The sequence below is a fragment of the Ambystoma mexicanum genome, chromosome 6q, assembly GCF_040938575.1.
Source record: "Ambystoma mexicanum isolate Mex_15411 chromosome 6q, UKY_AmexF1_1, whole genome shotgun sequence".
In the NCBI taxonomy this organism is placed as follows: Eukaryota; Metazoa; Chordata; class Amphibia; order Caudata; family Ambystomatidae; genus Ambystoma; species Ambystoma mexicanum.
The window spans coordinates 1,008,986,547-1,009,012,163 of record NC_090937.1 but is presented as its reverse complement, the minus strand read 5'-3'; positions in this window follow the sequence as shown (position 1 = coordinate 1,009,012,163).

The following is a 25,617-nucleotide window of genomic DNA, read 5'->3' as shown; positions in this document are numbered from 1 at the left end:
GCCCTCTTCATCAGTTGACGCTGCAGACAGGGAGAAACAAAACACAGGCATCAGGGCACTGTACAATGGACACATACACACATGACAGTTGTACATGAGTGGCATTGGCAAACCTCAGACATGTCATCACAATCCCCAACACACATGTCATTTCAACTCGCACACATGAGCCATACCACAGCCATATCGCAACTGCCAGCACCATCCATACACATACAACAGCATGAGCAGCCAAAGGTGAGCCAGACATCACATGCAACACAGGAAGTGCACCACACATGTACACACACCACCACACTTGCATGCATGTGTACACCTCTGCCAAGTGTCGCAGTGTTCAGACGGGCATCCATGTCACATCTGCCAATCAGGCTTCCACATACCGCTGTCACATGCATCCATGTTGCACCCTTGTCAAATACACACACATGCACATGTACACAGTGCTGATACATGCAGCCGAAAACAACATACATGCGTGACATCACGGACATGTCTACTTACATACACATTCATCCAAACATGTGTGCCCACACAACTGCATTTGGCATGTAAGCCTACACACACAAGCACCATCCATGTCTCACACATGACAGCCCTCGCATGTGTTAGCTCCATTGCCCTGTACACCCGCACCCATACTCGACCCCATACAAACAGATGTGCAACCTGCACACTACTGAATAATCACCACACGCACTGCTCACAATCAGGATACATGTACACTCACCGCTCGACTCCAGACGGGTCTGCCTCTCAAGGACCTGGACGTGGAGCGCTGGGGATATGCGTTCCAGGACCCTCATCTGTTCTTCCGACAAGTGGCCCCGGCGCCCCTTGGCATCCGCTGCCTTCAAGAGGCGCCAGGCCTTGTTCAGGGTCCTGGACCTGAAGTCCTCCCAGCGCTTCTTGACATGTTGTAAGTCGCGGACTGCCACCCCCTCCGCGTTGATGGCAGTCACGATGTCAGTCCAGATCCGAGTCCGTCCTTCCTTGTCGGCGCGGGAACTTCCAAAGAGGGCATCATACTGCCCCAGGACTTGCTCCACCAGGAAACCAACTTCGGTGGCACTGAAGCCTGTGCCCCTCTGCATCTCTGGCCGGGGGTTGTCAGTGGTCTCAGATGGTGTTTGCACCGACATGACAACCCCAGAGGCAGGAGTGGGTGGACAACTGGGTCCTAGGGCTGGGCTGTGGAGCGATGGAATCCCAGTCGGGAGTCTTCGGTTCCAGCAGGGGTGGTCACAGCAACAGTACCCCTGGCTGATGTGCAGGCAGCAAATGGCAGGGCATGTGGGCAGCAGGCAGTCAGGCAGCAGCAGATGGCAGGTGGGAGCGTGCTCGGGGATCTGGGGGGCAGTAGTTCGGCCTTCTGGGCAGGAGTGTGGTCTTCCGTGTGCTTAAGCGTGGCCAGCTTGATACGGAGTGATTTGGCACGTGAAAAATCTGCATGTCAGCGTGTAATTCGAGGAAAGGCCCTTAGCGCGTAAGCGCGTCTGCACGCATATGCATTTTCATTGGACAGAAGGCCCCTCAAGCGCAAGCGCCCCTGTGACGTGACGCGTACAGACGTGCATGGGCATTTCAGCGCGCGTGAAAAACTGCACGTCCGCGTGTAATATGAGGAAAGGGCCCATGCGCGTAAGCGCGTGTGGAAAACTGCACGTCCGCATGCAATACGAGGAAAGGGCCCATGCGCGTAAGCGCGCGTGGAAAACTGCACGTCCGCTTGTAATACGAGGAAAGGGCCCATGCACGTAAGTGACGTGACGCGCGCGTGCGTTTCCCTCAGCACGGGTTAAAGGTGAGCGGGCCCAGCAGTTCGCTGTACGTGCCTTTCGTGGAGACCGACGTGTGTTGCTGTTTCCTGTTGTTTCGCGCGCCATCACAACTTCACAGCTATCAAGGACGTATCTCTTCTTTTGGCGGGGGTATTGGCTACGCGTGTTTTTCTGCATCGCGCTAGTCAGATGGTGAGTCGCACACGCTCTTTTTCCCACTGCGGGTGCCCCTGTGTATCGCACCCATTTTCGTTGTCATAGTAGCCTGCGTGTCCCACGCGTACGCGTTATTCATGTTACTGGGTGCCACCGCGTACTGCGGGAGGTTGAACCCACGCACGTAGGCTGCAGGGTTGCGTGCACGGTTTTACTGCAGTTTGGGGTGCCTGAGCGTTGCGTGACCCATCACCACATCACCGGGGTCACATACAGCCTTGCAGGTGCAGGGGGGCTGTTAACATCTTGCTTCCCACCCCCTTCACTCCAATTGCCCAGGTCAATTGTGGTGTACACCTCCCATTGGCACCACTCCATCTGTGCCAGCACTACTACATCTGTGCCATGGTTGGGTGGCCACCAAAGGTGAGGGGCGCCTCAGCTGGGCGTCCTCCTCATGGCGGGCGTGGTCGGGGACGTGGCCGTGGTGACCAGGGAGTAGGGGGACTCCAGGGTGTCCAGGGCAGCCACAGAGGGGGAAGAGGCAGGGGTGTGCCACTTGAGCACAATGTTGTGCCATGTGTCGGTGCAGCCATGCCACCACCCCCTGTGGTTCGGGGGGATGCAGCTCCTGCATCTGGCACTGGCACCCGTATGACCCGGCAGTCCGTTCCATCGACTGCCACGGGCCCAAGGGTAGTGGTAGCTGCAGGTGCAGCTGTGGACACCGCCACCCAGACTCAGGGTCTGCCAGCGCAGGCTGCGTTGGCACTTGAAGAGCCCTTGGTAGATCTCCAACAGGCCAGGGGGGAAACCATAGGGACACGCCAGGCTCCTCAGACCAAGACATGTGTCCCTGGGGCAGTCATGTCATCTGCTGCCCCGAACAGCCGGGTGTTGGCAAGTGCAGGGGCAGATGCACCAAACAGCACCCCGGTTGTGAGTCTGCCAACCAGGACCGTTGCGGTCAATGACCCTGCCACAGCTGATGTTGCTGCGCAGGGTCCATTAGTGGGCACCCAGCTGCCACTGACACAAGTCAGCCCTTTGGTCATCCCTCCACCTGCCACTCCCTTGGCTCAATCCACCGAACCCACTGGCCATACTGGTCAGGGCGGCATTAGCCAGCCAGGGTCTGCACCACAGTCCAAGAGGAGGAAGGTTGCACCTGCAGCACAGGCTGGGACCCCACACACAGCCACAACCTCCTGCAGGTCGAGGAAGAAGCCTTTCTGTAAGCAGGAACTGGACTTCCTCGTGGACTACGTGCGGGGCCACAGCCGTGACATGCTAGTGGGTGCCAATAGTCAGACTACGGCTGCCCAACGTGACACCCACTGGAAGCATGTTGCGGAACATGTCAGTTAATTCGGCCATGAGGTGCGCACAGCGCAGGAGTGCAAAAAGCGTTGGAATGACATCAAGCGCTGCACTAAGGCTAAGCGTGCCTCAAATTACAACTTGACTCTGGTGACTGGCGGTGGGCCTGCACCAGAGGAGGAAGAACTCACTCCGTATGAGGCTCTCGTTGTGGAGTTCATACCACCTGAATTGGTCGAAGGAGTGGGAGAGATGCTGGACTTTGATGCCCAGTCCAGTGAGTGTTGATGCGTGTTTGTTGAGGACGTGTGTGTTTCACTTGTGGGATGTGTTGTGCATGATTGCTGCTACATGTGACGTGTACATGGTTCTGATGTGTAAGTAATGCAATGCTACCGTCATGCATGTCTCCTCTGCCTGCATGCGGGACTCCATGTGGGCATGCTCCCTTGCCCCTCCTCCGCCACTCTGCACCCCAGTTCCACCTTTGCACTGGTCTGCTTCAATCTTGCCAATGTGTAGTTTCTTGTTCATGTGTCCTGTGTAGATGCTAACTTCCAGCGTAGAAACTGCCAGACATATGCCGTGTGGTACAGCCTTAGTACTCGATGCAGGGTATCTCACTTGTACTGTGCATGGGTCAGATGTCCCGCAGGGACATGAGTGCCCATTCATGCTCCATGTGCATTGCACGCATGCCCCTATGTGTCCTTGACTGGATGATCACTGTAATATGAGTCCTTGGTTACATACATTGCCTGCCATCTCATCGGCCTCCCCATGTCAACTGTGGCTCAGTCCTGCGTTGCACACATGTTTAGGCTCTGACAATCTGTGTGGCTCACAGGCCTCAGCCTGTTCAATGGCCAATGACTCTGTCCAACTCTTGTTGTGTCTTCTTCACACGTGGGCGGCCTCCGGAGTTTTCATCATGTGTCCTGCCCACTGTCCCAGCATCATTTGCAGTGTTGTAATTTGAATCACATTAAGCTGTTGATGCCAGTCAACACTGCCTGTCAATACACAGGTGTATGGTCAGCCTTTTGATACCATGCTAGGCATCCCTGCTTTGGTACTGGGGTGGAGGGGTGCTTGGTTTCTAGACATGGTACACATTGAATGCACAATGCACGTGATGTCTGAATTTGACATTGCACTGCCTTCACATTTCCTGGCATACACCATGGAGTGCTTGTACATGTAGGTAGTGAGTGGCGTACACATTTTCTGCACTGCATAGACCCACTTCCATGGAAACTGCCACCTTTCAACAGGTCTGATCACAGAAGCTATTCAAAGTAGACCCAGCATGCATGCCAGGTCATATGTTGTGTGTCACATGTCTGCCGGATGCCTTTGCTGTCGGTGTGTGTGTGTGTCGTGTGCTTCTGACATGTGTAGTGACCTTTTTCTCTCTATTTTTCAGGTGATGACGCAATGGAGGCGGAGGATGGTGTTGTCATGCCAGACACAGGGTTGGTAACACCACATCAACCCGGCACTAGTGGGGGTCGTGGGGTGGTAGGCCACGAAAACCCCCAAGTGCTGCAGTCCATCTTGTCTCTGGCTGCCTATGAGTCCAGCCTTGATGACGACTCTGACGTCCATGTTGAGTTGGATGAGCATAAAGTCCATGTGTCAGGGGTGAGTGATTCTGATGTGGACACTCCTCTGTCTGCGACACCTGCACTGAGGGATCAGACAGTCTTGGTTCCTCTGCCCGTGGTGGATCGGGACGCAGGGTCACCCTCCACACCAGTCACTGATGTGCCTGGGACATCACGTCGACGGGGGCATGTAGTCGTGCAGCCACAGGCGGTGCCAACACAGCGAGGACCCCTGGTCCTTGGGTCCCGCAGGGATCAAGCCCGGCAACGCGGTCGCTGCGCGCAACCGCTGTATACTGAGTGGGAGCAAGACATGACTGCCAATTCCGAACGGCAGGGGGCAGCAATGGAGAACATCGCTGAGAGCATGGAGCGTGTGGCCCGATCTGTGCTCCCCCCTGCTAGGCAGGTGCTTCTCCAGCAGCAGGCGGCACGGTCCACGGCCCGCTCGCTCAGGCTGGGCATGGCGGCCTCAGACAGGGCACGCCAGGCTGAAATGTCATCTCTGCGTCAAGCAATTGCTGCTCATGCAGAGGCGCACATGGATGCCCTGAGGGAGGAGTATGCTTCCCTCAGATCCACTCTGGGTGTCCTTATGATGTCCCAGAGGCAGCAGGCAGAGGAGAGGTTTGCACAGCTTGAGCGTACCATCTCGGCTGAGCTACAGGCTTGTCGGGAGGTGCAGCGGTTGTCCAGCCAGGCCTTGCAGGAGGAACTCAGTGTTACACGTGCTACCTTGCAAGAGTAAGCTCGTGTATCACGTGAGGTTATGCATGCAGACCTATGTCACATCGCCACACAGAACCAGGCTCACCCGTCCGGCAGACTTGCTGCTGACGAGGGGCAAGCTGCGGCTAGGCGTGGCCAGGCTACTGTGCCACGTCCTCCTTTACAGGATGAGCCAGACTCGGACGACCATCTATCTCCCACATAGGTCGGGCTGTGCAGGCGTTGAGCCCATGGAGGATTTTTTTTTTGGCTCAGCATCATCGCATGTGGATGTTGAGCAGCACCCTGTACCTCCCCCCTCCTGGGTGCCTCCCCTCCCCCCCGGATCGTATGTGGCCATTTTTGATTTTTCTTTTAGTTTAGTTAGTTAAGTTTCTGTTTGATAGTTAGTTTAAATAGGTAATGTAGGTTTTCCATAGTTAGTGTAATTAGTTAATAGTTGAGTTAGTTTAAAATTGCTAGTCTATTGTGCTTTCATGTGACGGTGCGGTGCTTTGTGGCTTTTGAAGGCATCCACTGTCTGTTCCAGCTGGGCCCTTCATGGTTGTCTTGTGTATGTGTTTGCTGCTTGGGGTCCTTGACTCACATATGCCACTCCTGCCTCCCTTATCCATGGGCTCGCAAGGATGGTTCGGTGTTACAGAATATTACACAAGGGCTTTGGACTGTCATATCTGTGGCATGTCTGGTGCTGTGTGACTTGTGTTGACACCCCTAGTGAGGATGATTTAGGTGTCATTGTCCACTGTTCAGCTTTTGCTAGATGAGGTGTGTCATGATTAATGTGTACATTGATTGCTATGCATTGTGTAGTATGTTTCATATCTTTCCTGTACACGTGCTTGTTGCAATTCATGCTGTAGATAGTGTTCCACACTTTGGAGGTGAAAGACGGACCGATGGTGTGATTTGTGATGTGACTCTCTGACATGGTCAAGTAATGAGATGCCTGATGAGACACACACAGATGACTTTGAAGCATTAATCATGAGTTTCATGCCCTTTCTGCAGGGGGATGAGCCTCCAGAGCACCTTTGCCAGCAGACATGGCCCATTGGACGACGGAATTCTGGACCCGTTTGTTGGTGCCCACATGCACATGTGTGCACAAGCAGAGGCACAGTGATTGCAGACCCACATCCTAGAACTGCTGACATGTTCCAAGGAACTCCAGGCAAGGTGAGCATCACAGGGGGGCCACGACACAGCAAAGCTTGCACCAGGCGAGTTGCACATGCAGGCTTAGTCAATGCACTGAGGGTGAGCTTAGACGAATATTGGTGTTGAAGCACACAATGCAGCTCAGATGTGTTTGTGGACTGATGGCTGTTGATAGTATGGTTGTCTGGGACACATGCAGGGGCAGTGGCACATACCCTCCGGTACACCAAGGTCCATTGAGGCACTTGTATCAACCATGTAGCCTTCCGAGACATGGAAAGGGGCAGCTCACAGGGACATACAGCAAGGGACATACTCGGGTGCAGTGCATGTCGTTTCCACTTACTTCATGATAAATGCACTGCCAACTTTGTTTCGGTCATGGTGGTCCGCAACTTGCTCTGTAGTCATGGCTTGCTATATGGGTCTGTCTGCTTACCCAGGGAACATTGCATGTTGTGTGAATTGTGACACATTGGTGTTCCATTTGCCACGCACCCACCAGCGGCTGACTTACTGCATTGACTGTGTATGACCCGTCACAGGGGTGATGTTATATATGGGTACGAAGCATCGAACACAGATTGTCTGTTTGTAGAGTAGTTTGTTGCTATGGGGCATGTTTTGTGTTGTGTTTTTGTGTAATTGGCACGTACATGTTGTTGATTGTGGCTCTATTTGCAGGATTGCAGTGCTCCTGTAACCGGACCTGAGAGTGCGCAGGCAGGAGGCCAGCACTCAAAACCAGAGCTAAGTGTCTTGTTGTTTTTCTTTCGAACTGCTCAAATAGGCTTGCTGGGGAGTGTACTGATGCATGGATGTATGTGTGGTTCAATTTGGAATGTTTTTTCTCCCTAATCACCCGTCATCCTAAGCAATTTTGAAACCTGTACCCTCTACCCGGTGTTCCTGCTTCCCGTACCTATCCAAGCAACGTTCCCTGACCCTCTTTCCCCACTGGGGTTGCGGATGCCTGTGTAAGCCCCGAACTTGCAGGCGCCAAAACCCTAGAGGGGGTGGTTGGTTCGTACCACTCCTGAGCCTGGACTACAGAAGGCCATGACAATGATGTCCAAGTTTGTTTGGATTGTGTATGTGTTCATGCAGGTTGTACATTTTCGCGCATTCCCTAGTTTCATGTGTCATTCCTCCTCCCCTCTCCTGCCACTCATCCCAGTCATCCAGTGTGTCAACACCTGTCCCGACTGCATATCCCTGAACCTCATTCCCCACCAGGGTCTCAGGGGCCTGTGTGAGTTTGACCTTGCAGGCACCTGGGACATGGTGGGGGTGGTTGTTTCGTGACACTCCCGCGCCTGTACAGGGGACCTGTGACAGTACACATCCATTCATGGTGCATCATCCTATGTCATGTACCACACATGTCTCACATCCTGTCGTGACATTGTTTTGCTGTGCTACCTTGGTTGTTGCATCATTGTGGTAGTACTTGGCCTTTGTGAGGTACTGCTACGTCAAGTCATCTACTGGAGGGTGTTCGGGTTCGTTTTTATGCCTTGGATTTTGTGATTTTGGAAATGAGTGTGGATTCTGAGGGTTCAGGCATCTTTTTACACACAAGGTGGGAGATGGTGACGAAGGGTAAAGGTGATCCTGTGGCCAGGTGGAATTGAGGGTTGGAGGCTCCATGACCCAGGTGCAGTTGTTCAGTGGGTCATGGTCATTTGTGAGGGAGGGGGGGTTGTTGTTGATAGTTGCCTTGCCCTGCAGTGTGATGGGAACTCTGACATAGTAATGGTGTTATCCTATGCACATGTTGTGTTCTGCTGATCAATGCCTGTTCATGTGTTGTGTTTTCCTTTCAGGTGCGAGGGGATAGTTGTGGTTTGACATGCTGGGGTGTACACATGGTGGATGTTCACATGTGATGTGTAGGGAACACTGATGGTCACTTGAGTGCACATGCATATGTGGAGTGCATGTCCTTGCAGAACCACACACTTGCACTCTGATGCACTACATGTACTCCCACCCTTGCATATCCACGTGTACACTGTTTGCCTTCTGGTACCCACTGTGTCCCGGCAGCACATGTTCTGTGACCGATTATGAATCCAGTACATGCCTAATTTGATGTTTGATGTGGTCTGTCACTTAGATGTGATGCTCAGGGTGTGCATCACACCCAATGGCTGTTCACTGTGCTGTGCGCTGAGCAGTGTGATGCAGGAGTAGGACACTGCACACATGAGCTGCAGTGTTGATTTTGCAATGCATAATGTGCATGTAGACAGGCATTCATTGTTATGTTACGTCTACGACTGTTGTAATGCATTTGGAAATGACTTATTTTGGGTGGGAGATTTTGTTGGTCTGTCATTTCATCTGATTCCGGGTCAGGCATCATTGTCCGATGCCACTGTACATTTAGGACATGGCAATGTGTACCTTATCGTTACTGCGTTGGTGTATGGGTATTGCTTGCCATGTCATGTTGATGTTTGGGAGAGTTTGAGTGACATGACAGTGATGGCCATGGCCTGTTTTGCAGGTGTGTGTGTGATGCACACCTTGCATGTCCGGGTCATCCGCTTCTCAGAGCAACTAGCTGGGGGTAGATTTCTCTCCGCAGCAGGGCCCTCCCTCTGGAACAGACTTCCTGCCTGACTTGAACTTGAGGGGAACCATCTCCAGTTCTGGAAGCACCTCAAGACCTTCCTCTTTGCTTCTGCTTACTCTCTGCCTCTCCCTTGCAGAATTATTCACTGGAACTGCACAGGAGCTGCAACTGGGCCACTCTCACCGACCTCGGTCCCTGGCCCAGCCACTCTCCACTTGCACTGCCTCCCTGGCAACCCCTGCACTGCAGTACTGTCTCTCTATCCCTACAGCCCTCCCTTCCCAGCACTTGTCTGCACTTACCTTTGCAGTTGCCACCAGCCGACCTATGTATTATTTTTTTGGGCTACTTCCCCTGTACTGGACTCCCCCCCACCCTTCCCCTTGCACTTTTCCCTTCCCCCTAGCCCTGCACTTGCACGATCTCAATGACACCTGGCCTAGTAGTACCGTTCTCTGTCTTCCCTTGAACCCCCCTCCCTGCCTCAATGCGCCTTGAAATACTTGTGTATGGCCCATATCCTGTCATATGTCATATGTGTGCCTTTTGGACACACAGTATAGCTTGTGTTTAAGTAGCTAGGGATGCAGACGATGTGGCACTTCCATGGCAACTATCTCAGGGTGGTAGGGTTGTGACAGTTGACTGTCTCTTTGTCATCATCGATTGTCACCTGGTATGTGCCAGGCCTGTGTGTACTCCGCAGGGGTGGGAGTTTAGGTGAAAAATGTGGCCACAAGCTGGGTCCGGGCTTCCTCGCCACGTGCCCTGTCCCCTCCCATGGGCAGCACCTGTGCCTGGGGATGTGGGGGCACCACCATGTCCACGGGATGCCCTGCCGTGTTGCAACATTGTGCAGGACACATGCTGCCACAATGATCCTGCACACTACTGGTGGTGCATAGAGTAGTTGCCCACCAGAGCGGTCAAGGGAGCGGAAACGTGACTTGAGCACTCCGAATGTGCGCTCCACTATGCCCCTGGTTGCAATATGGGCGGCGTTGTATCTTACCTGGGGTGGTGTGGTGGGGTTCCGGATTGGCGTCATCATGTGGTTGCTCAGAGGGTAGGCACTGTCCCCTGGGGAGGTGATAATAGTTGAGATTATTAGGGTTTGGATATTTGTCTGTGTGTGACTTGCATGCATGTGCAAGGGCATTTGTACTGACCTAGGAGCCATGTTTCGCCATGCTGCCCAGCTTCCAGGGCCCGGCTCAGGGCGGACATTCTGTATATGAAACTGTCATGGGTGGAGCCAGGGTAGTTTGCATAGACAGAGGTGATGATTCCCTTTGCATCACATACCACCTGTACATTGATGGAATGCCAGTGCTTGCGGTTTCGGTAGATGTGCTCAATGGCCCTAGGTGGACGTAGGGCCACATGGGTGCAATCTATGGCACCGAGCACTTTGGGGAAGTGTGCCACCCTGAAAAAATCCAGGACAACGGCCTGCCTTTCTGCGGGTGTTCTGGGCATGTATATGTGCCTGCGGACTGAGGGGCGCGCTGTCATGATTGCCAGTACCTGGTGTAGGCAGCGTGACTGCGTGGCCTGTGAGACCCCCCCACTATGGCAGTGGTCCGCTGAAATGACCCAGTGGCCAAAAAATGCAGGACATTGAGCAGCTTCTCCAAGGGGCTCAATGCTTGGGAGCAAAGGGTGGGGGATGTGAGGTCATCTTCCCACTCCCTGACCAGGTCTAGGATGATATGGGGTGGAAACCTATACCTGCCGTAGACCTGGTTGTCAGGCATCCCAAAAAGGCTTGTCCGTGGTGCGAAAATGCGTTCTCTGGCTATTCTCCTCCTCCTGCGGTGTCCCACGATCAGTGCAGCGACAAATGGGGCATTCATCGTAGCTGTATATACGCGTTTGTTGTTTGCGCGCACTTTTATGCTGTGTGCGGGGACGCCTCCGCCTGCCTTCGTGTGGGCGGACGCGTTGACGCCTGTGCACGTCTTTTGCCGTGCGCGGGTTTCCCGTATTCGGATACGTGGTAAGACTGTAGGTCCGAGTGTCATCGCGTGTGATTGGAGGGGAGTGAGCATACACGTGATTGGCCTGGGTACCTGTGTTTCGGGGTGCGCGGGAAGTTCCACACACGATTAGCCTGGGTACGTGTGTTCCGGGGTGCCGGGAACTTTCACACGCGATTGGTGGAAATCCACGTGTGTTCTGTCATCACGTGCAATGAGGGAAACACCCGCGCGCGTCACGTCACAGACGCGCTCACACGCTAAGGGCCTTTGGTCCAATGAAATCGCATATGCGTGCTGCCGTGCATACGCGCTAAGGGCCTTTCCTCGTATTACACGCGGACGTGCAGTTTTCCACGCGCGCTTACGCGCATGGGCCTTTTCCTCGTATTACACGCGGACGTGCAGTTTTTCACGCGCGCTGAAATGCCCATGCACGACTGTACGCGTCACGTCACAGGGACGCTTGCGCTTGAGGGGCCTTCTGTCCAATGAAAATGCGTATGCGTGCCGACGCTCTTACGCGCTAAGGGCCTTACCTCGAATTACACGCTGACGTGCAGATTTTTCACGTGCCAAATCACTCCGTATCAAGCTGGCCACGCGTAAGCACACAGAATACCACGCTCCTGCCCAGAAGGCTGAACTACTGCCCCCCAGAGCCCCAAGCACGCTCCCACCTGCCATCTGCTGCTGCCTGACTGCCTGCTGCCCACGTGCCCTGCCATTTGCTGCCTGCACATCAGCCAGGGGTGCTGTTGCTGTGACCACCCCTGCTGGAACCGAAGACTCCCGACTGGGATTCCATCGCTCCACAGCCCAGCCCCAGGACCCAGTTGCCCACCCACTCCTGCCTCTGGGGTTGTCATGTCGGGGCAAACACCATCTGAGACCACTGACAACCCCCGGCCAGAGAGGCAGAGGGGCACCAGCTTCAGTGCCACCGAAGTTGGTGTCCTGGTGGAGCAAGTCCTGTGGCAGTATGATGCCCTCTTCGGAAGTTCCCGCGCCGACAAGGAAGGACGGACTCGGATCTGGACTGGCATCGTGACTGCCATCAACGCGGAGGGGGTGGCAGTCCGCGACTTACAACATGTCAAGAAGCGCTGGGAGGACTTCAGGTCCAGGACCCTGAACAAGGCCTGGCATCTCTTGAAGGCAGCGGATGCCAAGGGGCGCCGGGGCCACTTGTCGGAAGAACAGATGAGAGTCCTGGAACGCATATCCCCAGCGCTCCACGTCCAGGTCCTTGAGAGGCAGACCCGTCTGGAGTCGAGCGGTGAGTGTACATGCATCCTGATTGTGAGCAGTGCGTGTGGTGATTATTCAGTAGTGTGCAGGTTGCACATCTGTTTGTATGGGGTCGAGTATGGGTGGAGGTGTACAGGGCCGTGGGGCTAACACATGCGAGGGCTGGAATGTGTGAGACATGGATGGTGCTTGAGTGTGTAGGCTTGCATGCCAAATGCAGTTGTGTGGGCACACATGTTTGGATGAATGTGTATGTAAGTAGACATGTCCGTGATGTCACGCATGTATGTTGTTTTCAGCTGCATGTATCAGCACTGTGTACATGTGCGTGTATTTGACAAGGGTGCAACAGTGATGCAACATGGATGCATGTGACAGCGGTATGTGGAAGCCTGATTGGCAGATGTGACATGGATGCCCGTCTGAACACTGCGACACTTGGCAGAGGTGTACACATGCATGCAAGTGTGGTGGTGTGTGTACATGTGTGGTGCACTTCCTGTGTTGCATGTGATGTCTGGCTCACCTTTTTCTGCTCATGCTGTTGTATGTGTATGGATGGTGCTGGCAGTTGCGATATGGCTGTGGTATGGCTCATGTGTGCGAGTTGTAATGACATGTGTGTTGGGGATTGTGATGACATGTCTGAGGTTTGCCAATGCCACTCATGTACAACTGTCATGTGTGTATGTGTCCATTGTACAGTGCCCTGATGCCTGTGTTTTGTTTCTCCCTGTCTGCAGCGTCAACTGATGAAGAGGGCGGAGAAGGTGCTGTGGAGCACAGCGGCGGGGATCCCACCGCCAGCCGGAGACGCAAGGCCCGGCTCCCCTCCCATGTTGAGATCTCGTCGGGGAGTGAGGAGTCCGGTGCCGCGTCCCAGGCCGCAGCTGCCGGGGGGAGGTCCAAGAGGCAGAGGTTGGAGTTGGACTCCTCGGCAGCAGAAGGGGCAGCTGGGACCCCACAGGGCCCAACAGGGGAAGATGGCACGGAGTCATCCAGGTTGGTGGGGGGTTTGGTGGAGGAGGAGGCCGTGCAAGCACCAGAGACGGGGTCTGGAGGTGGGGATCCCACTGGTGCTAGTGGTGCAGTGCAGGAACAGGGACAGGAGGCAGCACAGGCCGCCGCACCAGCAGGGATGCCTACGTCCAGACCCGTTTTCAGGCAGGGGATGAGCTCACATCAACTGGCCTTCCTCTGCCTGCGGACGTGGCTATCCGGGTCCGGGTTGAGCCTGTCCTGGCTGGTGTGGCGTTGCGTCAACGGGCCATGCGAGGTGACCTGCAGTCTTTTCATGAGGAGACTGCACGTCATCTCGAATGGCTCGTTGACCACGTCAGCCTGCTGGGTGGGGGCCTGATGGAGGCTGCCCCTGGTGGATTGTGGGTGGGGGTGGTGGGGAACATGAGTTGGACATGGGTGGGGGCCTGCTGGCAGGTGCCCCACAGTGCTGGGGGGTGGGGGTGGTGGGAGACATGGGTGGGGGCCTCGTGGAGGCTGCCCCTGGTGACTGGGGGGTGGGGGTGCTGGGAGACATGGGTGGGGGCCTGGTGGTGGGTGCCCCTGGTGGCTGGGGGGTGGGGGTGCTGGGAGACATGGGTGGGGGCCTGGTGGAGGCTGCTCCTGCACTGCTGGGGGGTGGGGGTGGTGGGAGACATGGGTGGGGGCCTGGTGGAGGCTGCCCCTGGTGGCTGGGGGGTGGGGGTGCTGGGAGACATGGGTGGGGGCCTGGTGGTGGGTGCCCCTGGTGGCTGGGGGGTGGGGGTGCTGGGAGACATGGGTGGGGGCCTGGTGGTGGGTGCCCCTGCACTGCTGGGGGGTGGGGGTGGTGGGAGACATGGGTGGGGGCCTGGTGGAGGCTGCCCCTGGTGGCTGGGGGGTGGGGGTGCTGGGAGACATGGGTGGGGGCCTGGTGGTGGGTGCCCCTGCACTGCTGGGGGGTGGGGGGGTGGGAGACATGGGTGGGGGCCTGGTGGAGGCTGCCCCTGGTGGCTGGGGGGTGGGGGTGGTGGGGAACATGAGTTGGACATGGGTGGGGGCCTGCTGGCAGGTGCCCCACAGTGCTGGGGGTGGGGTTGGCGGGAGACATGGGTGGGGGCCAGGTGGAGGCTGCCCCTGGTGACTGGGGGGTGGGGGTGGTGGGAGACATGGGTAGGGGCCTGGTGGAGGCTGCCTCTGCACTGCTAGGGGGGGTGGGAGACATGGGTGGGGGCCTGGTGGAGGCTGCCCCTGGTGGCTGGGGGGTGGGGGTGGTGGGGAACATGAGTTGGACATGGGTGGGGGCCTGCTGGCAGGTACCCCACAGTGCTGGGGGGTGGGGGTGGTGGGAGACATGGGTGAGGGCCTGGTGGAGGGTGCCCCTGGTGGCTGGGGGTGCAGGGGGACATGCGTTGGTGGGCAGTAGTGCAAGTTGACATGTGGGTTGGCTGGGGGGCATGGCCATGGTGGATGGGTTGCCTGCAGGACATGTGCTGGGTAGGCCCCTGTGGTGTGAGCCACCTGCAGGGGCCATGGAGGGTGTAGAGGGAACACCTGGGAGGACCCACACGTGCAATTCACGTGTGCTGCTCCCCGCGCACCCCTGTAATACACGTACCCTGATGAGATCGCGTGTGGAACTTCCCGCGCACCCCTGTAATACACGTACCCTGATGGAATTGCATGTGGAACTTCCTGCGCTCCCCTGGAATACACGTACCCTGCTGATGTTGCGTGGGATACTTCCCCCGCACCCTGAAATACACGTACCCTGATGAGATTGTGTGTGTAACTTCCCGCGCACCCCCGAAATACACGTACCCTGCTCAATCGCGTGTGTAACTTCCCACGCACCCCCGAAATACACGTACCCCGCTCAATCGCATGTGTAACTTCCCGCGCACCCCCGAAATACACGTACCCCGCTCAATCGCGTGTGTAACTTCCCGTGCACCCCCGAAATACACGTACCCCGCTCAATCGTGTGTGTAACTTCCCGCGCACCCCCAAAATACACAAACCCCGATCAATCGCGTGTGTAACTTCCCGCGCACCCCCGAAATACACGTACCCTGCTCAATCGCGTGTGTAACTTCCCGCGCACCCCTGAAATACACGTACCCCGCTCAATCGCATGTGTAACTTCCCGCGCGCCCCCGAAATACACGTACCCCGCTCAATCGCGTGTGTAACTTCCCACGCGCCCCCGAAATACACGTACCCCGCTCAATTGCGTGTAACTTCCCGTGCACCCCCGATGTACACGTACCCCGCTCATTCGCGTGTGTGACTTCCCGCACACCCCCGAAATACACGTACCCCGCTCGATCGCGTGTGTTGCTTCCCGCGCACCCCCGCAATACACGTGCCCCGCTCGCACAGGCCCAATTGCTGTATGTTGCCACTTTTGTGATGCGCTGGGACTCTACCGCCTGCCTTCGTGTGGCGGACGTGTTTCAGCTTGTGCGTGTCTTTGGCTGTGCGTGGCTTTGCCCTATTCGATTCCATGAATACGTGTGGTTCGAGTGCGTGTGGGCGTTCCGTCTGCTTCCCTGCAGTACATCCCCAGTTACGCCCTTATTTTCGCGCGTTGTTCCCCATTCCGCGCGTTACGCCCCGTGTCCTGCCCACTTTCTGGTGTATGCGCCGAGGTTGTGCGCTTTCACTGTGCGCGTCGCGCACGCCTTTCGGGATGTTGCAGTGACTTGTGCGCCATGCACGGGTTTGGCGCCCATCCCGAGGTGAACACGCGCAAGGACTTCCATGAATCGCACGCGTGCGCGTGTGCCTGTTTTTTTGCGCTTGCGCCTGCTTGCGCCTGCTTGCGCGAAGATCTTCGGCGCATGTTTGTTCCATGAATCGGCCCGCGATCTGTATCATCTTTGTAAATTGAAAAATGCCATTTGACAGTGTGAACAGGACAATGTTGTGAAAAGATGCCGATGAAAAATGGGCTTCGCTCCACTTTGACACTGCTTATGAATTTATATTGTGATAATTCTTTTGTGGTTCTGTGGGAGAAGCAGGTGATCTTGACCCCTTTTGCCTTTAGTATGCCAGCCATGCATACTGGCTCGACTCTTGTTACTTATTTCGATCTGTGATCTGGCCACTGCTATTACAGAACTAGTTGCAGATGCGCCAAAATGGAACAGGATTAATACAAGTATCCTCAACTTTGTGGATGCTGCTACAGCTTTCAAAACTCTGGTTGAATTGCGGAAACAACTCGAGGTGGTAAACAACCTCTGCAAAGACTGACCTTAAACACTTCTAAGATGCCCTGTCACCTTCAAAAGAAATTGAAAGTTTGACATTTGGATTATTTAGGCATTACTTTCATTACATTCACCTGTCATGCAAGATGGTCTATACAGTTTCCTGAAAGTGCATACATTGTTAAAAGGTGTGTTTGGGCCATACTTTCTGTGCGAGACTTCTGAGCGCTTTTAATGGGGGTGGCTGTGAAGGACCGCAGGGGGGGTCTGTACTTCTGCTCTCTATTTGGTAGAGGAGAGGCACAGAGGACCCCTGCCAAGATTCTCAATATTGGTACGTGGCTGAGCAATTAAGGCCTAGCTTCTCAGGAGGTGATGAAAGCTGGTTCTTAAGTACAGTGTAGTCCCCAAGCACCCACAAAGGAATGTCCACACACTTTATTCGTTAAAACACATTCTTTCTATAATTAATATTCAAGGTTATGTACAATATCACGATAACTCAATTTGTGCTCGGTTATCTATAATGGCAAATATACAGTTCTATGTGGTACCACAATTACTATTAGATCTCTTTGAAGTGCATCAACTTTATGGTTAAATGTCACACAAATCAGTTCGTAGAGGAAACCAACAATAGATATAATAGGAAAGCAGTTGGTTAGAACAATTGGCAGAATACTGGTCACTACCGTTAAACACAGTTCTGTGTGGAGATCCCCCCACCTAGGCAACCAGCAAAATAAAGATAGATCACAAGCCCAGTCCATATATTGTTCAGAAAAGACTTTCCAATAGTTCTGCAACCCCAAAGTACCTGGCCTTGTAGCGTTCCTCGTCAGGGAATTGACGGCCCTTCTTGAGTGTCCTCCCTTTAAGCCAGGAGTCACGGGTCGTCGAACGCCCGACGGAGAACAGGGTGAGCTGCGACGGTGAAGTGGCAGCTTCTTTCCTAGCGGTGCTTGTTGACGGGGAAGCGTAAACATCCTGCAAGGAAGAGGCGTGTGAGGCACCTTGGTGTCGATAGTTCTGGACTGCAAAGAGTTTGAAGAACTGTGGCCCAGCAAAGGCGTCGAGTCGTCGGCATCTCTGTTGTCCTTGGGTGGTGGGAAACCCACCGGCGGATGCTCCTCGGCACGTCAACGGTCAGGCCTTCTCCGCCAGGATGAGGCAGGCGATGATGCAGACAAGAGCGTCCTTGGATCAAATGAAGTTCTTAGGCAACGGGTGCACGGCGGCTCAGGTTGACGATGCAGTCGTCGACGGTGGTGGACAACAGTCTGGGCACTTCTCTTTGGGATTCCGCGGCAGTTCCCTTTCTCCGGTCGGCAGCCTGTTGTAGGTCTGTCTACCAGGGAGCTTTGGCAAACATCAGCTGATGCACGATGGTCCTCGTAGCTCGGGAAGAGGGTGCCTTACCAGGTCCTCTCTGGGTCAGTCCTTGGAGACAAAGGAGCTTTCAGATTGGTAAAGGAGAGCAACAGCAATTCTTCCAGCAGGGCTTCAAGGTCAAGCTTCAGTTTCACTCCAGTTACTCGTCGTAGTGGACTTCAGCTTTGAACACGATTCCTAGCAGTGAGAGGTCCCCAGATAGACTGTTGATCTCCCATTCATTCCGCTGGGTCATACTCAAGCATACAATCATGGCGAAGGGCATTCATGCAGGCAGGCAGCCAATCAGGCACACAGTGCATTCAGGCCATTCACTCCTCTCCAGACACTCACAACAAGTTATGTGTATTGGGACAAGTAGCCAGCCATTTAACACTCCACACTGCATTCATACAAGTTTCAGGCAGGGCTGTCACAGTCATTGTGTCAAACACCAGATACTAGACATCCACAACACAGAATGCGTATTCGTCACACACTCCATTCACCCAGGTCCCACCAACAGGCGTACCCACAACATATGTTTGTTGGGAAGGCTCCAGCCAGTATGGTCAGCACTTCCCCACACTACCATATGTGGAACTTCCACCCAACAGCCAGTCGGGGGAAGGGACAGAGTCAGGGCTTCCTGGGACTTCATGGAAGATCAAGGTAACAGGCGATGCAAGGCGAGAGGCCACGTAGGACATCTTGTCTCCATCAGGTATCTACTAATTCAATGACAGGGCCTGGGCATCCCAAAATGGAGGACGCTCAGGGCACAAGTCAATTCAGCACGGAGCTGCCACACACACACACAGGTGCCCAAAAACATACACTAGGGACACAGGGTTGTACCCCCACCCATGGGTGCCATAAGGGTATCCCATGGGGTCCGTTCACCAACACCAAAGGAGAGAGCTGCACCGCCAGGAGTCCCACATGAACTCCTGTGCGGAAAACATGACAGAACACACAATAAAAAGCAGTAAAGGACATGGATACAGAGGACCTGTCCCTCCAATGCATTTCCAGCATCACAGTGGCAGAACATCATTTTTTGAAGACAAGATTACACCTCCCACAGAGCGCTTCCATGGCTGTTCTTCATTTGGAAATGGGATTGAGGCCAGTCTCTCTTGGATTACATCTTAACACCATTTTATAATGGCTTAGACTTAGTCAAAATTCCTGAATGATCTTTCTTTAGGAATGCAATGTGGCAAATCATGAGTCAAATGGAGGGTGCATGTCGGACATGATTTTGCCCTGTTAGATGGATGTTAGGAGTGCTTTCTCACTTGCTTTATAACGAATGATGTTATCAAATAGGTTCAAAGGGGTCTCTTTTGATCGGGCCATGTCTGACATGATCAGAAACACGAGTGGCTGCTCTTTGTTTGTGGATTGCTTGATTTCCATTTCGGGGGTCTGAATTATGTTAAATATTATGATGCCACTGTTAGGAAAATGTTCTTTGCAGGCTGACCATTTCAGAGACGTTCGTGCTTGCTGACTCACGCTATTTAGTTAAAATTTTGAATCATTGGACAAAATATTTTGCTATGGCTTACTGAAACTTGTTCCTCCAATTCTAATGATATTTTTCATTTGATGTAGTTAATCAATTATTGATATACATATATTTGATGAATACATAGTTCAATAGAACTTTGAGTTCATAAAATGGTTAGTGTTATTTTACTCTTCTGTATACTATTACAGCTCGAGCAATATTGCATTTCGTATTAATTTTCTTTTTTTTAATTGGACTTTCAAATAAAAAAAACCAATATAAAATCACATTTTTCCCCACTAAATCTCCCCTCCCACTCCCGTTCCCTCCCTTTCCATTTCCCATTTACCCACCCCCTCTACATAGGACAAGTCTTCTGTTAATTTCAAAGGATATGCAGTATTCTTAAATTTTGCTGGAAGTATTGTTCCATATAGTGCCCGTGCAGAAAATTCTAAATCGAGGCCCATTCTAAAGAAAACTTAGCTTGATCCACTTGAATCGAATAGGTAGCCCATTCCAGAGGTACAAAGTTCCATAGTTTATGATACCAATCTTTGATGTGTGGAGGATCTGCAGATTTCCAGTTCTGAGCCAAGACCACGAGGGCCATCAACTAAAGTATAAAGAAAGCCTTTCCCTTGCCCTTAGGCCAAATTAAATTGTCTTGTTGTGCCATGCCCAACAGTGTTTCTCCTATATCTCTCCCCATCTCAAAAGCAAACATTTCTCTCATGTTCCCTTGCACTTCTCTCCATAATTGATACAGCTTAGGACATGACCACCAAAAGTGCAACCAATTCCCTTTGCCCACACACCCAAGCCAACAAAAAGCTGAAACTGTTGGAGCCATGTTATGCATAGGCTCCAGGGTGTAATGCCATTGGAACATTAATTGAAACCGAAATTCCCTAATCTGTATAAACCTGGTCATTTTTGGGATATCTGACCACAGTTCTGAACCCATAGACCTAAGGCCCTTTAAGACGAGGAGCAATACTTTGAGATGAATGGGGATGCAGAAGTTAGTCAAACATCAATCCTCAAACCAACCCAGGAAGTTGGCAAAACTCTGTGCTGTTTTATTTGCAATTGTCTAAAACAGGGAGTTACAACGAATCATCAACAGAGGTTCGCTCGATTTTCTCTCAGTGCGTCTGATAAAAAACACAACTTTTATAATCAAAACTCGTCATAAGTGACGTCACACTACGTGGCAAACTACAAAAACCTACTTGGGGATGTGATAGGATTACAGGGAACATCTAAGTATACGTTCAATACTGACAGGGAAGTGATTGTGTTTCTACTATCAGGTGGGCAACTAAGACCATCCCAAGTGCAAATCATCTTTCGTGTCACTCTAATATTCAACACTTCATTGGGTATACAAACTATAGGGATCTTTGATACATGGCCCTCTACCATTGGTTTGGCACCTTTGTACCCCTCTGGAATATTCCACATGCTACCAGCACACAGGCTACCTACCATACCAGGTGTATGGAAGGTCGGCATGATCATGCCTCCCCTACCAATTAGCCCAACATCTATCATCCCTCTTGCAGTATAACAGTCAATTGGGCTTTGAACTTGGCCTTGTAGAAGCTCTCTGTGCATGGGAAATAAAGGGAGTATCTTCTTGGTTTTGGTGCAACTCGACCCAATGGGCCTCATTACAAGTATGGTGGTAAGGCAACAATGGTGCCGTTTGTTAGGGAGAATTCTCCAAAATGGCTAATTTCCCTTACTTACTGAGTCCCTCAGCAGCTTTGCTGGATTTCTAGGATTTATTATTTTCACCTGGTAAGAGTGTGAGCCTTTTTTCCCACTCTTACATGTGTTTTGCTGTATGTTTTTTACATTTTTGTGTTCATAGACTGTGGAGCATGACCTACTCCATAGACATCATCCTTTTACTGTGTGTTATACAGCACCTTCAGTGCAGTGACACAGGGTTGTCTTTTTCAGACTTCCCACATTAAACTCCATTTTGTGGGACTGGCTAGTGTCTCCCAGAACATGTAAAGTTGCCATTGACTTTATTAGTGTTTTTAAATCCACAGACCCAGTACAAACTATCTTATATAGAGTTCTGGAAAGGTTTACTAGTTATCCCTTTTTGTCTGTTTCTCATGGAACATTATTTTGTTCCCTTTTCATTAAGATTTGGCTGGTGGCAGTGGTAACTACCCTATGTTTCCTACCATAGTTATTTTAAATAGCCTTGGTATTGTTTTAGGCTATCTTAGTAGCCTCGAACTTAAAACCGTTCAACCATATTTACGGTTCCGGCTGGGTTTATTTGCCTTTTGTTTTTGTAAAAGTCTTTCTTGTGTTTTACTCAGAGCACCAAACCAGGTTTGGTTCCTTTGTTTGCCGACCTTTGGCGGGCTTCTGCACAGAAGCCCTCCTTAGGCGCCTGAATGTCTAAGGGGGACAGGATGTGAGGGAGGGGTTTGAGACGCCATGCACAGGGTCTCCTTGGAGACACATGTCGCACTCTGGTATGATTGCCTGTGGAGACTGTCCCAGCGGGACAGCCACCCTGCTTTGTGATTGACAGCCAGGCTGTGTGAATGAGGGAAAGCTGCATAAAAAACATGTCTCTGGGACTGAGAAGGCAGAGTCGCCACTGAATCGAGAGAACCAAAGAGAAGCTGACAGAAGAGGACCTCTACCACGACTGAACCTCCTGGTGAAGCCTTGCTGCGGATCCGAATCTCCAAATTTCGAAGACAGGAAAGATCTGCAAGGAATCTTCTCCCCTTGAGCTGGTGGGAACAACCAGTTCGCCAAACTGCAAGCCAGGCCTCCCTCCTCTGGTCGAATTTGCTGTGCACAGCTACAATGAAATGGATAGCCAGGAGGATCTGACCCTGCTTGGGTTTTAAGGAGCGCATCTTTTATTTGTTGCTTTGCTTTGCTGCTGGTTTCTTCCCTGGGCGGTGCAGGACCCTTCATTCTTCCTACTTCATGTCAGTCTGACAGTCGCTTCAGGAACTGTGAGCCTGCAGGACCTGCCAGGAACGTCCGCCTCAGCTACAGCGTTCTTCTGCATTTAAGCTACTGTTCAAATCCGGTCATTCGTTCCGTCAGACCACAGTAAGTGTTTGAAATCTTTTGCCAATCCGAGGGCTTGTCCTTCTCTATTCTTTAAAGTAACTTTTCATCCGACCAACTTCGGTCTGAACTCCTGGCAAAGACTTAACCGTGAACTACTCTGAACTGTGTGATCCTCTGCAAACACTTTGGTCCATTGACTTTGGCCCAGGCCTCTTGATTTGATTTCCTCACTGCAATTACTTTTCTAGATTGCTCTGCTTACTTACTTGTTGGTGCTGCTCAATTCTTGTCTAACATTGTCTTTCCCTCCCTTTTAAATTACTGGAGTGCCATTTTGCTCACAATTCATTTGAGCTTAACTTGTCCAGAATCTACTGGGTGTGGTGTAGTGCATTAAGATTGTGATTTTTCAACTGCTTGATAATAGTAAAATGTTTTATAACTGATGTGTAAATAAATGTATATTCTTTTACTCAGAAACCTTGAGTCAGTGTTTGTTTGAACCATAGTAATTGCTGTCCTTTGTGTAACTATTGATACTGCTCACTTTATTCTTGAGATAAGTCTGGCTGCTCTGCCATCACTACCACTTTACTGTGTAGTACAGGCTTGTACCAAAGGTGAATCTGTACTGTCACCTGTAGTCCTAATTGTGTAATGTTCCCAAAGGGTACTGCATATGATTCTGCCTAACACCGGTATCGCTACCGGCGCCAATTGCTACAGTACCGCCATACTACGAGTTCTGCTTGTGGGTGCCCTTGCAGCCACCAGGTCTCACCTGGTGGCCATACCGGCACCCGCGAGCAGAACATGATGGCAGCACCGGTACCATTATTAATGGTACCAGTGCTACCACCCTCCCCATTCCCAATGAGCCCTATGGGGCTCAAATGGGAGTGGGGATGTACCGGGCCCGGCACCCGCAAAAGGGCAATTACCTGGTCCGGCAGGGCCGGAATAGCCTGGTAATTGCCCATTCGCGGGTGCCAGAACCGGATGTGAGTTTGAAGGTAGCCTTGCCCATAAAACCGGCAAGACTACCTCCAACCTTGTAATGAAGCCCAATGTCTATTTTGATCTGACCATGTGATTGGAAGACTGCATTTTCAAGCCTTCGCAGTATTTAATTCTATTAAATGGTGAACTCTTGACGCCTTCAGTGTTTTTACATTTAATTTCCAACAGAAGTCTGTATCTTTCTCACGTTCATATAACTACGGGATGGACACCCAGGCTCACGTTGGCCTCGTCTTCTTGGTGCTGGGCCAGCCAAGCCTATCTTGTATTCCTCTATCGCCTTTAGTTCTTTTCCAATTGAGCTACACTGAAAGCTCTTTCCAATCACAGGGTTTCAGCCTTGTGTAAAGTGCACTGTGGAATATCCAATTTCTGTCCATTCCTATGTATTATACATTGGTGCATTGGCGCAAAACTATTCACTACTTAGCCAGCCTTAAGATTACTTTGCCTACTTGCATGTTACTGCGTCAAGACAAGTGTAAACTGATTTACATATTCTTCAGCTTTTCTGTATCATGAGCATCTTCATCTCGAGCCCGAAATGTTGGTCATCTTTACAATCTTCTCTTCAGAGCTTTATAGAATGTCTATGTTCTTCTGCCTCATGCATCTTTTCCAGTTGTATCATCATCTGCTCTGTATGATATCACCAGTCTTCTCCTTCACTCCTTTTTACACTTCTTTTGTGACTTTGTCCAAAAGGCCATTATTTCTTTGTGAATGCATATAAGGTTTTCTCAATGGATACCTTGTTTCCATGATTTTCTGCAGTACAGGCATCCTTACTGATACTGCACGGTTTGCAATTTCCAGCTCCCAACATATAGGCATCATGGGGGTGGCGCCTTTGGTGGGTTTACTTGACTTGACCTCTTAACTCCCCCCTCTGCGTGATTTATCAACCACTCTCTCATCCTTCTTCACATCAAAACATCATTGGCTGAAGAAATCCTTCTTTAGTACCCATATCTTTACATCTCCTTTCAGGCCTCCTGCTGATTGTACTTGCTCATCAACACTCCAGGTCATAAGCATGAATTGTCTATCTGGACTGCAGCAGATTCATCTCTCCACATACTTCTTGTGGTTCTTAGGATACAGGAACTTCATTCCCTCAGGTGCGTGGATGCTGGAATCATACTAAAATGTTTCCACTAAAACTGCAACTGACACAGTACTGCACATTTGCGCCGTACCAAAATTCCAACTGTTATGGTGCAAATGCGCAGTACTGTACACCAACCACAGGGAGCAGCAGTTGCATGGACGTCCCCTGCTCCCCTTGTTTAGGGTAATGGATGTCGGGTGTTGCAGGGGTGTCCCTCACTTCCATTAGATAGAGAGCGAGGGACAAGAACGTTTTGAAAATGTATTTATAAAAAAAAATCCCTGCTGTGCCAGCTTTGACCCTCATAAGTGGATGGGAACTGATGCTACAGGTTTAGTGAGGAGTCGGCGGCACATAGAGAAGTGTGCCGCCAAGAAAGTAAGTGCATTGTGGGGGGGCTGGTAGGGTGATGAAGACCAAAGTGATCTATCTGATCACTGCACAGCGCAGTAATGGAAGTTGATATTTTCATAGTCAACATTACAGGTGGCGCAGTGATCACACAGTCCCCATATTTCACACAAATAGCAGAGATAACAATTGCCCCACACAAAATAATCCTCAACATGAAGGTAAAGGACGACTATAATACATTACCATTGACACAAATAGTGAAATTTCAGGGACGTGCACCACAGACGGAACAGGATCTGTGGATAAAATGGGGATGGTCATTATCCCCCACTCACCTGGTATGGTGAAAGAATTGCACAGGGAAACATGTAATTCCCTTTGAGTTACTTAAGTAGCGTTAGAAAAATCACGCTACCTA